Source organism: Anolis sagrei, chromosome 1 (genome assembly GCF_037176765.1).
Source record: "Anolis sagrei isolate rAnoSag1 chromosome 1, rAnoSag1.mat, whole genome shotgun sequence".
NCBI lineage: Eukaryota > Metazoa > Chordata > Lepidosauria > Squamata > Dactyloidae > Anolis > Anolis sagrei.
The window spans coordinates 272,813,369-272,827,716 of NC_090021.1; the positions used below are offsets into that span (position 1 = coordinate 272,813,369).

At 39.3% G+C, this 14,348-nt stretch overlaps 1 long non-coding RNA gene across 1 annotated transcript in view; it reads left to right on the forward strand.

The window, feature by feature from the left end:
- The window catches only part of LOC132761849 (uncharacterized), a 77,372-nt gene extending 63,429 nt beyond the window's left edge, over positions 1-13,943 (forward strand). The window contains exon 3 of the long non-coding RNA XR_009630002.2: positions 11,371-13,943. This is a non-coding gene — a long non-coding RNA (uncharacterized lncRNA). The remainder of the gene's footprint in view (positions 1-11,370) is intronic.
- Positions 13,944-14,348: the final 405 nt, after the last annotated feature.

Here is a 14,348-nt window from a genome sequence, read left to right on the forward strand (position 1 = left end):
CCGAGATGTGTACTCCATTGGCCCTGTACAACTCTGGCCATTTGAACACCATCTGTGTATGGGGGAATCACCCAGTCCTCAGTTTGCCCCATGGCAATTCTCAGCTTCTAGTTAATCTTTCATTGGACCAAATAGAGCTTTTTGAGATTACAATTCCCCAGTCACCTCAAACATGGTAACAGTGCCAACCAAGCAATCTTTACTCCAGACCAATGACGCCTGATATAACTCAGATTCCTTAGGGCTTGCAAAATTATAGCCTTAGAAGTACTACCTTGGACTAGCCAGTTTGCAAAGGAGGTTTAACATACATCATTGTATTATTATGCACAAGGTGACTTCCACAGGCATGCCTCTCCACCCAAAAGAATAGACTGTGTCCACAGATGAGGATTCACCTTTGAACTGATCCACATTTGTAAACTGAATGACCCAAGAGATCAATAAAAACTAGACTGCTGCCAAGAATGCCCACAAGTAACTCTGATATACATTAAAGTGCTCTCTTCTAATGTGTTGAATAACCTGGTCATTAAATCCATGGCTGCTGCTGTGGAGGCAGCCTCAATACAAAAGGAATGAGTACCAAAATTGGCCTGTAGAGGCCCAATGCGCAAAAAGCCCTAGATGTAACTTTCCAAAACAGATCCTTTGCAATAGGAAGGGTTCTGCATATTTGAATGGAACACCAGGAACTTTTTCCCTTACCTCCACATATTGTCATTGGGCATTCAGAAGGCAAAGGTCAACCTCTGCACAGGTATGTAATTCCACCATGGTTCCCTTACCTTTTTGGTCAGTTTTAGAATACCAAATGTGCAAGATTGCCTGATCCAGCCACTGCTAATTCTCTACCAGAGCCATCCCTACAACTACAACTATAACTGCAAGCTGACTTACCCTTAGGGCTCCAAAAAAATCTGTCAAAGCTGCAGCATAGTAGAGAAGTGATAGAGGTACATACATACACAGATTTACATACAACTTTGTAAAAATGTAAAGGACTCCCAGTACAATTTCTTACATGTAACCAAATTATGTGAACTTGTAATTTGTCCTGAGGGAGAGGGTCTATCTTATTTTTCAAAGGTGTAAGACGTTTATGGTATTTTCATTTATTTATATGATTCTCATGGTTTCAAATGTACCTCAGTTTGAAATTTATGGGGAACCTTAATGGTGAATATGTTAGTCTGTGTATGTGACTTCAAGTTGTCTGTCATGGTGACTTAGATATGGAACATTCAGGCCTCTTCCACACTGCCAGATAATTCAGATTATCAAAGCAGAAAATCCACATTATCTGATTTGAACTGGATTATTTTAGTCTTCACTGCCATATAATCCAACTCAAAGCAGATAATGTGAATTTTATACAGCTGTGTAGAAGAGGCCTCAGAGGAACACTCCAGATTCTTCCTCCTAAATATATCCCACCGTATCAGTTAACTGTGGTTGATCTTCCATTCAAGTACTAATCAGAGTTGACCCTATTTATCTTTCAAGATCATACTGGATCTGATGTGTTTGGGGTATTTATACATACATTTGTGTTTATAAGCATTTTCTCAGAATAAATTCATGAATGCATTCAAGTCCTAGTAATAACACTGTAATAAAAATATATAGCTAACTCTGCTAGGATATACAGAACTTAAATGGGGTATTGGATGTTGCATCTTCAAATCAATTATTCCAGAGTGATTTTAGAAGAGATTTGTTTTGCTGTTAACCTTTTTTTATCTTCAGCTAACATGGTAATATGCTACACTTCAAGTCTTTATCTCTGCAATTCGTAATATAAAAGTTCTTTTCCAACACAGAATAATGGGCATATTATATTTCTAATTAAGATTACTCATATGTTCTCACCCACCCAGATATTCCTTGTTCTTTTAATTTATCATGCCTTAGTTAAAAATACCCAGTTTAATCAAGTAATGGCAAGCATAAGATCATTATAAACAATTCTGTAGTGAAACAGTTAATTTTTTGGGAGAGAGGGTGACTAAATTTCAAGGATTGTATTTGAAGAATTACTCACAACCTCCCATTATATCCAAATTATGAAATCATGAAATCATATAATTGGAATGGATGACAAGGGCCTTCCAGTCCAACCCACTAACATGTAGGTATACACAATCAAAGCACTCCCAACAGGTGGCCACCCAACCTCTATTTAAAAACCTCCAGTGAAGAGGATTGCACCACATTCCAAGACAGTATATTCCACTGTTGAATTGCATTGTTTAGGTGGAATCCCTTTTCCTGTATTTTTGAATCCAATGCTCCGTGTCATAGACTCTGGAGAGGCAGGAAACATGCTTGTGTCATCTTTAGTCTATTCTTTTGGCCCAGCTTTCCAATCTGTTTAAAGTCATTTTGAATTTTGATTCTGTCCTCTTAGATATTAGCAAGCCCTCCTAATTTGATACCATCTGCTAATCTGATGAGCAATATATTTATATTCTATTGTCTAAGTCATTGATAAAGATGTTGAATAGCATTGGTCCCACTTCAGAACTGTGTGCACCTCACTTCTCTGCCGGATGAAGAGGACCCATTGGTTGGTAGCTGTTGAATTTGCCTGGTCAATCAGTTACAAATCCATGCTGATTTTAATGATCACAGCAATTTTTTTCTAAGTGACCCTCCTTGGATATCAAAATCCATGGATGTTTGAGTCCTATTGTAAACAATGGCATGGTAAATTTATATGCTACAAGAAATTGTATAATGATTGTTTGCTACACAGAGAGAGACTGTATTTCTGACAACTCTTCATTGGTGGAACCAAGAAAATTTGTGAGGTACAGAAATGTCTCAGAATTTCATTGCGATAGGGAACTGTGCCAGAATTCAAACTTTTCCATTATTGCTTCAATCTTGTCTTGAAGTTGAAAAGCTGTAACTTGTTCTCCTTGGAGATTAAAGTTGACCATATTTAAATGGGTGAAGATATCTCACAGTTACGATGATTTTATTAACCAGGAAAATCTGTCAAACAATTAATGAAACTGAATAATGACAAGACATGGATACGCTCACGATAATGTTTTTAAGGCTTGTACGGTTTTTAATATTTTTAAAAAAGGTTTAATTGTTTTATAATATATCTTAAAGGTTTTAATGCTATTTTATGGTTGTTTTAACTGTTGTAATGGTTGTGGCATTGAATTGTTGTCATGATAAAATATGCTGTATGGTTTGAGTGAGATTGTATGAAAGGTGTACGAATGTGGCCCGGCTGAAGATACCATTCTAAGGAATGAGGCCTGGAAAACTACAAGACAGAGGTGAAGAACTCATGGGCTGATTAAAAAATGCTGAAGATATTTGAGACAAATGATTAACTGTTGAAATTCTGACTTGGTGAAAAATAACTTGTTTACATTGCCAAAGACAATGGTTCTAAGTAAGGAAGTCAACACTGGCTCCTTACAGAAATGTTTACAAGCCTCCTTGATAAGGAAAGCCGATTAAACAAAATCAACATCTGTCCAGGAACTGATGGAATCTGTCTGTCAGTAATTTACAACTTTCAGAACCACATCAACAGAAAATACTACATAAAAGTAGTATTTGAGTCACCTGAGGGCTGAGAAAAGCGGTATATAAATAAAGTGAGTAAGTAAATAAATAAATAAATAAAAGTTGGTCAGAGCGTGTATGTCAGACCAACTGAACATCATTTCTGAACACCATCATGAACAGCCGCCTCCTCTCAAGAAGCTGATCATCTTCAACAAGAAGAATGGTAAGAATGCTTGATGAATGAATGAATGATGAATGAATGCTTGAATGTTAGAGTATATGTGTAAACATTGATGTAATATTCACCTTTGTCTATGTAACCAATATAATTATTATAAAATCCAGTACTGGAGTCTGTGTCTACTTTTTCTCTGAAAGTGCCTAATGCAACCTGACTCACTAAAAGTTGAATAAAAGAACCTATTTAATGTTTTAAAAAGTACTTATGACATTGTTGCCAATTGTGAACCACCTTGAGTCATAATAAATAAATAAATAAATAAATAAATAAATAAATAAATACTAAGGTGAAAATGCTGCTCCATAAGGAAAAAAAAAATCTTATCTTGTTTCTCAATTCCCCAAAACAAGATAAAAATGTACCTTATGATAGCCAATGAACTTCACAATGTAATGAAAGCTGAAGGTATTCTTCTGTTCATATCTTTGCTGCTCATGAATTCAGTGGTTTGCTTTTTAAAAAAAATGTCAATTTGGACTGATTTATGTTACATCTGTTTCAGATGTTCTTGTATCTTTTTAACGCCAGAACGTCCTCTATATGTGAAGCATGTCACTGACTGTATGATTTTTGTATGTAACAGACATAGGAATATGGAACAACTGGATGATGAGTTTGGACAACGTTTTTAATTAAGAGATGCATATGATTTATGTTTTATTGATCTTGTTTTGGTTTTATATTATATGTCAATGTTTTAAAATGTTTTATGGTGTTGTTGGACATTTAATTGTTGCCTCTGTAAACCGTCCTGAGTCGCCTGCGGGCTGAGGAGGGTGGTTATACAAATATAGTAAATAAATAAATAATAATTAATCCATACTATAAGTCCCATAAATTTTGCCAGACATTGCTCATGCTCATCTATGCTAATTCCAACACTCCTCAGCCAACCCATATCATGAGCAGTTATAAACTCATTTGTGCTGTTAAATACTGTGGTAGAGCATCTAAATGAACAATGAACTATAAGTTTTTTAAAAAGTCACATGTTTATCTAATATTGCACAATTAGGCAGCCTTGTTTCTATGTCTATACTTTCATTCACGTGCAGAACAAAATGGGGGGGGGGTATAGAAATATTATCTAATAACTGTTCCTTGATAATTGACTGAGAAACCCTTGATTCACTTCTTAACTGTGTCATTTAACACAGGTGTTAATTTGCCTATATGTCATAATATAACATACATTGTAAGAATGGTTTGTCTTCTGGACTATCAATATTCCTTGTTACAATGTCTTCTGGGTTATCAATATTCCTTGCTTTTTAAGTTGACTGGAAAAAGTTTCATTTTCGTAAGCAGGTTGAGATCTTCTGCCATCAGGCATTTGGGGAAGATGAAAGGGGTATGCTGCTGGAAAAATGTGGGCGGGGGATCCCGGGGGGTGGGAATTGTGAGTTTTAAAGGCTATTTTAGGTGTATTTATTATATTTTACTTTATTTTTTTTACCATAATACACACTGTATTGTTTAATTGTTTTTTAATTTTTCTGTTGTCCTTTTCTCTCCACAGGGAGAAAAGCAGATTATAAATAAAGTAAATAATAATAATAACAATAATAACATCAACATCATCATCAGTACCTTTATATTTCAAATTGAGCCAGCAAGCCATTTTCAGACTCAGTCACTGTGTACAGAAGCAGCTGAGCACAAACACTAATTTCATAATTTTGAATGGTTTGGGATGTTGAAACTTTTTACAAATTATGCCTATCACTAGCAAAATACTCCTGCATTTTGTCAATATGTGACTTTCTTTCTTTCTTTTCTGTAAAATCTCAAAATATTTTTCCAAGTATTTTCCAGGCCTCCTTTAAAGACATCATGGCACCTGGTGGTCTGTGTACCATAGGTTAAGAACTACTGGAATAGCATTGGCATTAGAACCCTTTCATAGCACTTCCATAACATAATAAATTTGTCTATATTTTATGTTTAGCTGTGGGTTGGTGGCATTTCTCCTCCTCCTCCTTTGGAAGAGACAGGACATCTGCTGTAACAATGCCACACTGAGTGTGACACAAGGGGCAGAGTTGGAAATTAGCCTACCTCCAATTCAGACCACAAAACACTAGTGAATTTCTCCCTTATTTAGTTCCAATCATAATGGTATGTGGTTATGCCTTCTTTATTGGAAAAATGAATTAATGAAATTATTTGTGAATAGTTGCCTCCAAGCTCTGCATGAATACTTTGCATGGAATGTAGCTATTTGGCTTGATTAAGCTTAATCTTCCTTGAACTGTCATAGATATCAAAGAGCCATCTATGTTAATGCTTTCTGGGGAACAGGGAATTATTAAAATGTATCTCTTGTTTGTTCCAAGCGTAAAACAATCATACATTATTGGGTGACCCTAGTGTTATGAGAAAGAGTGAAATATTTCTTTGTACGGCTCTCATTCCATGGGAGAGATTGATTGAAATGTCAACACTGGATTTAAATTCCAAAAATTCAATCCCCCTTTTGAGGAATAGGTTTCAAATGAAACTATCAGCCAATGCCAGTCGTAAACCTAGCAACACATTCATAGTGTTGTAGTATTAGGGCTCACAAATAGTGCAGTGTCTGCAAAGTATAGTTTACAGTTATTTTAATATTTTTAAGGTGAAGTGTGTCCTGATATCTTCTTCAGGCTACATTTTACTGGAAATTAGGCTTGTGCACAGATTCGGTTTGGTTGGTTTCCTTTGGCCAAACCCGCTTCTTCAGCTTGTTTGGCTGGCCATAATAGTAAGGGCTCAGCCATCATGTTTTTTTTTTTTTCAGCTGAAACAGGCCACACACCAGCCAGTCCTGGCTCCTCTTCTTCCATTCAGCATCATGCGGTGCCCAAGAGGCTGTCACTTCCTCGCACAGGGTTTCCCTGTGAGCCCTGCCTGTTGGGCCAATCAGAGTATAATAACACCGTGATATGTCTTATGCAAGCTGTGTGTATTTCATGGGGCAAGTGCTGACATTCCTCTCAGTTGCGTCCTGGCTCTAGAGAGATGCTTCAATCCGGTTGCCTTGCTGTTTGCTCTCAGCTTTATTTTTTGGCTTAGCTTGGCTTGACCTCTCTCTAGCATTGATTTTTTTTATTTTCCATTTTTTAAATTAGTGAGACTGGGAGTTGGGGAAGTGTAGGATGGGTGGGTGGGGTGTATGCAGGTGTTTAGAGACTTAGGAGAAAGAAAGAGCACCTCTTTGCATTTGGTGTGCTCTTGGTGATACTCATTCAACTCATTTCTACTGAAACTACAGCCAAAATTCCCTCATTGTTCCTGTCTCTCAGCAATGGAAAAATCTGGATTATGGCAGGCTTGCCAGCCATCAACATTTATTGCAGCCACTCAAAGACAATAGAAAAAGCTGGCTTGCCCCCACCCCCCGCCCCTGGGACTCGCTGACCACTTGGACATTTTCTACTTCCATAATCCTCTCAAGAATCCATTGTTTCCCTCTCGTCCTGCCTCCCTCTCTCCTGATTCGCCAGGACGCCGAAGCGGCAGAAGCCCAGCGATTGGCCCAGGCGCTCAGGAGGAGGCCAAGCCTCCTCCCAGCTTTAAAGCGGCAGCCAATCATCATCAAGCTGGCAGAGGGGCAGGGAATGGGAGATTCAAACCTGGCAGCTCTGTTTTATGTATAAAAAGGCCTTTATTTTTGTACACTGTATGCTCAGCTTGGCGAAATATTGCTGTTTTGCATCCTTTTCAACTGAATCGCAATAAAATCATTTCGGTGGCACTTCCTTCAACTTTGGTGAGATTTCTTTTGGGAACTTAGGAAAAACCTTTTAAATTGGGCTTTTCTTTGCTCACCATTGTAGCGAGCCCTCTTTGGTGGGTCCGCAGGGTCTCTCCTTCAGGGCCAGACCCTTTTAAATTCCTCCATGATTTCACCATCATCTCCCCTCCTCTCCTTCAGAAAATACTTGCAAAAGAAAATAACAATAATTATTAATAACAATAATCCCAGCAAACAAACAGAAAAGCCTCACTGTCAGAAACTACTCTCTAGTTACCTACCTACCTATAATTTCATTCATTTGCAAACAAGTTATCTCTGTTTATATTTCTATCTGTGTTCTCTGCCTGCTGAAAGTAAAAATTGTAGTAGTAAGTATTAGTAGTATTCCTTTGGCTGTTGCTAGTAGTAAGAAGAACTGCAACACTTGGTTTTGGGCTTCAATCTGTGGAAAAACTTATGCCATTTGCCAGGCCAACAGAACCCATCGTCTTTCTCTGAACTCCAACCTCCATCAGGACATAAAAGATTGTTCTTAATAATAATTCCATTCCAAAGAATTCTACCTTCAATAGTAACTTTTAATTAAAAAATCACAAAAAATCAGCCTGTTCCTGTTGCATTGCCCGTCACCACCTGGATTGTTTGTGTGTGTTAGACCCTCTGCTGGCTGTGCCTTCCTCCCCAAAAACATTAACAACTAATTGAGTTGTTCCTTTGAAATTGACTCTGCTAGTCATCTTTTCCTTGTACTTGTGTGTGTGTGTTTGTGTGCGTGCGTGCGCACTCTTCTATTCTCTCTCATAAGAAGCCTGAGCCTCAAATTCCAAAAAAGCACTGCAATTTACTAATACAATACACATAGCATATATTTTATATTAATAATAAATGTATAACAACAATACATATAACATTAACAAGAAATCATGAGGTCTGTAGGCCATCATCGTGCTGCTGGTGCTGGCTTGGGGTCAACTGCCAGTGTCCAGGCTTCCAGGGGAGACAAAGGGAGTGGGAGATGAGGTACAACATCAACTGAATCTTTTCATTCTCCAGAAACTCAGTAACAGCAATCAGATCCCCCCATGACACCAGCAAAAGTACAAAGAATAATAAGTTTTCATTTGGAGGCTGCTACTGATGTACAGCCTCAGTACATTGAGGAAGAAGCCTCTGAGATACCACTGCCATTGTTATTTCAAATTCCCACCAGTAGCCCCAGTGGGGACAAGTCAGTGTAACTTTTGCAAGAGGAGGAGGAAGAGGAGGAGTTGAGGTGGATTAGGAGATGCAACCCCCCCCCCCCCGTGTCGCTGTCATCTTGAGCTGCGCCTGCCCCCTCCCAGCCAGCAATCTCCCTCCCCCCCCCAAAGTAACTGGAAGGTCTCGTTCCTCCACTTGGGACCACTTCTACCTTGATCCAGGCGATCCAAGGCAGACAGTGTGTCTGCATTGTAATGCCAAAGTGAGCCGTAAAAAGGACACCAAGCATCTCTCAACCAGTGGGTTGTGGAACCCTGAGAAGAGGCACCACCCCCATGTGGATTAGGGATTAGTTTGACACTGGGAGTGGCAGTAGCAGCATTATTACCAGTTCCCCCCATTGTTTGGAGTGTGAGCGATAATAGTCCAGTACTCAAATTACAACACAATTGGGGCTTCCTCATCTATATTCTGTTGTGGGCATATTAAAGACATCTGTTTGGCCATTATTTGAAAAGGAATGCTGATCTAGATAAGGCTTTGAACTGATCCATCACAATTCTCCTTAACAATTTTAAGTGAGCTAGAAGTTATAGTATTGAGTCATATTAATATTTTGAGTGTCACCACTTGTCTTACAAGCTTTAAGGATTCCATTTTGTTTAGATAAAAGCTTACCCTTGAACTTCCAAGGAGACAAAAATAATTAGACATGACTTCCAAGTTCACTTCACAGAGAAATCCAATTTATATTCAATTAACAGTAAATCCCACTGAGTTCAATGGTACTTATTTCCCACTGAGTTCAAATTACACAACAAAATATAGGGGGCATTGTGGCCTAAACCATTTTGTTCTAAGAAGTTGGGTTACCTGCTGCACTGTGAACAACAATACAAATGCAGCATCAAACTGATCATAATACAAAGGAGAATAATCCCTAATAGTTAAAGAATAGTGACATAGCCAGTTTAGATATTCCTCCCTAGAAACAAAAGAGCCCCTATGTTTTAGAAAGCTAACATTCTGAGGGGAAAAACTTTTAACATCACTATTGTGTTTTTTCTTAGGCAATATTTTTAAAGTGAAACATGCAAGGGTGTCAAGCAAGGCTGCATTCTGGCCCCTTTGCTGTTCAACTTCTATATAAACTCCATAGTGGCCCAGCTTCAAAACATGGACTTCCACCCCCCAAAGCTGGCGGGAAGACACATCTCCATCCTGCTTTATGCAGATGATGCTGCTGTACTCTCTAGAACACCCATTGGGCTCAAAAGAGCTTTGAGAGCATTAATACAACATTGCAACACAGATCAGCTCCAACTCAATTACAATAAAACCAAAATCATGGCTTTCGCTAATAGGCCCAGGACTTACTCTTGGAGCATAGATGGTCATAAAATTGAACAAGTTACATCCTTCAAATATCTAGGTGTAGTTTTCCAATCTAATGGTAGCAGAAGAGCTCATGGGGATCAAGTATCCAACACCGCGCAGGGGAGCTCAATTGCCATTCTTAAATATCTTAGGACAAGAGGGGGCCACTTCACACCGGCAGCGCTCAAGCTGTTTGAAGCCAAGTCATTAGCCCAACTCTTGTATGGTGCTCAGCTGGGCCCCTTCCCCAGTTTTGCCCCATTAGAGGTGGTTCAGTCCAAGTTTCTGAGATCGGCCTTGCAGGTACCTAAATGTGTTTCTAATGCCACCCTGCGACTAGAGACGGGTTTTATGAGAGTGGAGGCCAGGGTGTGGGTGGCCATACTTAACCTCTGGCTCAGACTGTCCCGTGCACCCCTTGGCCTTGCCCCACTAACCATGGAGGATGACTTCCAATCCACATGGAAGCAGGCGGTAGCATCCAAAATCTCCTCGTTGGGATTTTCTCCAGGTCTACTATTAGCTATGGATTACAATCAAGCCAAAGCACTTATTAAACAATGTATCACAGACACAGAGCGCCAACTAGATCTGGCCTCGGCTCCAACCTTTCTTGTCAGTGAAGACAGCAGATACCTTGCCTCCCCTATGGCATATTTAACATACTTAGAGGTTCCTATTCATCGCAGGGCTTTCACCCTGGCCCGATGCCACGCTCTCCCATCAGCTGTACTCGAAGGCCGCTACCGGAAGATCCCTTTCCCAGAGAGACTCTGCCCCTGTGACTCGGGTCATGTGGAAACAATAGAACATGTGCTCCTTCAGTGTCCGTTCTACAGGGATACCCGTGCCAGGCTTATCTTACCCCTGATAGACAAGCACCCAGGCCATTCAGGACAATTTTATACCTCCCTGCTACTTGCGGATACTAATTCAGCTACAACCTACAATGTCGCAAAGTTTTGTGCAGCAGCATACAAAATCCGCCAGGGAATGACTAGTTCCAAAAGTCAACTGTGTGTCCAGTAATCGTCTTCCCTGAATCTACAATTTGGTGAGGGATCTGGACATTGTATGTTTTTACCTTGTTTCCCCTTCTGTTCCCTCACCCATATTGTGTTTTTAGTAGTTGTATTTATATTTTTAATGTACCAAACATGCCAGGTTTGTAAGGAAACGTGACACTATTTCCTGTGCTGGTCAATGACCGAAATAAATGTTTTGAAAGTGAATTTCTCTTGTAATATCTGTGACACTATCATTTCTATTTCCTCAGGATCCTGCCATCATCCTAATCCATACTCCAATCAAGTCCTTGCCAGAAATTATGCAATGTATCCCAAAGTTCTGTTCTAAGAGGATCAAAAGAGAAAAAATGTACCTGTTGATATACCAGAATTCTCAGACATTTACTAAAGGCAAAAGTGAAGGCCTCTGCTTGAATTTTAAAGGATTTTGGCAGTATTTCATAGTGCCTGAAGAACATCTGCAACAGGGGATTTAAAAACATGAGTCCCAGTTCATTGGGCCCAGATGCTGTCAAATGTATTTTGGCTGAAATATTCATATGAACTTCCATTGGGCACAAGCTGCGAAGGAAATTACCACTGTTTTACAGCCAAGAAGATTTCTATACAAAAGGAATAATCATGGAAGAACCCAGAGGAGAAAGCCTGGAGGGAACACAACTGTTCATTACCATAAGTAATTAACCCTGGCTGAGCTTGATAGCGTAAGAGCCAATGACACTGGGGCAGCCTGCCGCTAGGGGTAGTGACCATGCAATGCCTGCAGGTAATTGGCAATGAGTTTCTCCTCATGATGATTACTTGCTTAAGTCTATGTATTTCAACAGGTACATGCTTTGTAGAGAATGAGGGTTGCTTCAGCTTGAGTACCTGGGAGCCTTTAATTAATACCTTAAGAATCTGTGATGAGGTAAATATCAGGCAAGTTTAATGAAAGCACCCAGCTGTGTTGGAAGGCTTTCTAGAACAACTTAAATATTTTGTTCCTCCTCAGCACACTTCACATCCTCCTCAGGCAATTTCAACTTTGCATGATACCAAGGCTTTGCTAAGTTTTATTTTCTACATGGGTTCTATAAAGTGTGGTTAACCTTGGTAGTGTCCAAGCCCCTTATTCCTGTTTTCACATAGGAGTTCTATGTGAGAGATCAGGAGTCTTCTGTTCACAGAGTTTGAGCCATTTGTGCTGAGAACTGGTAGAGGTTCTCAGAGGGCATCATCATCCCAGAGCAACTTAGGGCACTCGCTTCTCATGTTGAGAAGGAGAGAGCGATTGTTTTGGTGCTGAGCTACTCCAATTCTTTTGGTCTTTTCAATCTAACTTCTGATTTGCCTTGTGGATTGGTAAAGGAAAACTATGATTTATTTTACCAATAGATTGTGAAAGTATTCTGAGTCTTTGCCAGTCCACATTCCAAGTCCACAATTTTCCCCCACCCCTTAATTTTGTAATGAGTATTGAAACATTTTTTTTCATTGATCACATGGGCCTAGTATTTATGGGTTGAGAGATAGAAGGAAGTTACTCAAGGCTCATGCTGAGGTGAATAGCAATGAAGAAAAGTTCTGCTTAGGTACAAAAAAAAGTGTTGTGGTAAATACTAGTAGCTTGTACCTGCCCAACCTTATCTTTAACAATAATTCAATTTCTTCTTCAAACCAAAATATTTCCCCCATAGTTTATGCTGCGGGATGTGGGCTAATAGAATTTTGCCAGGAAAACTCACTGTGCATAACAAACACTCTCTTCCAACAACCTAAAAGACAGCTTTATACATGACTTCACCAGATGGTCAAGACAGAAATCAGATTGACCACATCCTTTGCAGCCAAAGGTGGCGGACATCCATCCGGTCAGTGAAAACAAGACCTGGAGCGGACTGTAGTTCAAATCACATACTCCTTATTGCACAGTGTAGACTAAAGAGAATAGGGAAAACACAGAGACCAGTTAGATATGATCTCACTAATATTCCCAGTGAATATGCAGTGGAGGTGAAGAATAGATTTAAGGGATTAGATTTAATAAATAGAATCTCAGAAGAACTGTAGACAGAAGTTTGCAACATTGTTCAGGAGGTGGCAACAAAATACATCCCAAAGAAAAAGAAAACCAAGAAGGCAAGATGGTTGTCTGCTGAGAAACTGGAAGTAGCCCAAGAAAGAAGGAAAGCAAAAGGAAACAGTGATACAGGGAGATATGCCTAATTAAATGCACAATTCCAGAGGTTGCCAGAAGAGATAAGGAACTATTTTAAAACAAGCAATGCATGGAAGTGGAAGAAGACAGTAGAATAGGAAGGACAAGAGGTCTCTTCCAGAAAATTCAAAGCACTAGAGGTAAATTTCAGGCAAAGATGGGCATGATCAAAAACAAAGATGGCCAGAACCCAACAGAAGCTGAAGAGATCAAGGGAATGTGGCAAGACTATCTATACAGGAAGTGAATTAGAACCAGACATCCTGAGGAGTGAGGTTAAATGGACCTTAAGAAGCATTGCGAATAACAAGGGAACAGGAGACAACGGGATCCCAGTTAAACTGTTTAAAATCTTGAAAAATGATGCTGTCAAGGTGGTGCATGCTATAAAGGCACAGCGTGTGGCCAAACGATCAATAACGCATCACTGCCATCTAAATATAAAGAACATGTATATGGCACCAATATAAATATCTCTGGACAGGGGGTAAAGCAGATCCCACCAACTGTCCCTCCAATATAAAGAATTCACACCACTGGCACCTATATAAACGTTATGAGGGAATGTCTCTCTAATTAACTTCCGCTGCCACCATAACAAATTGCAATGTACAGGAACACCCTGGCTATTCAATAATAATAAAAGGGTTTTTAAAACCACCAAGTACTGTGTCTTCTTATTTGCTTCTTTAAAGAAAACTAGTTGAGGTTGCAAAGGAAAAGGGACTATAGCCACAAAGGCACACTTGACTCAGGCTTTTTGAGTTTTAAAATAAACAAGGAAAGTTTATTGATAGAAATACAGAAGAGAGTAAATGCTGTTTAAAATCTTGATGGTTACAGAGAACTTCTGGCTTGTGTCTTGAAAGCGTAACGGTTACACGTGAATGGTTCTTTCTTTGTTACAAATATAGAGATTTTCTTCTCTTTATAACCAAGTATACTTGACAGGAGCTGAATCTCTGTCAAGATACAACTGTAGCTTAGCTATCCTAAACTATGGCCTAGCTAACTACAAATCCAGCT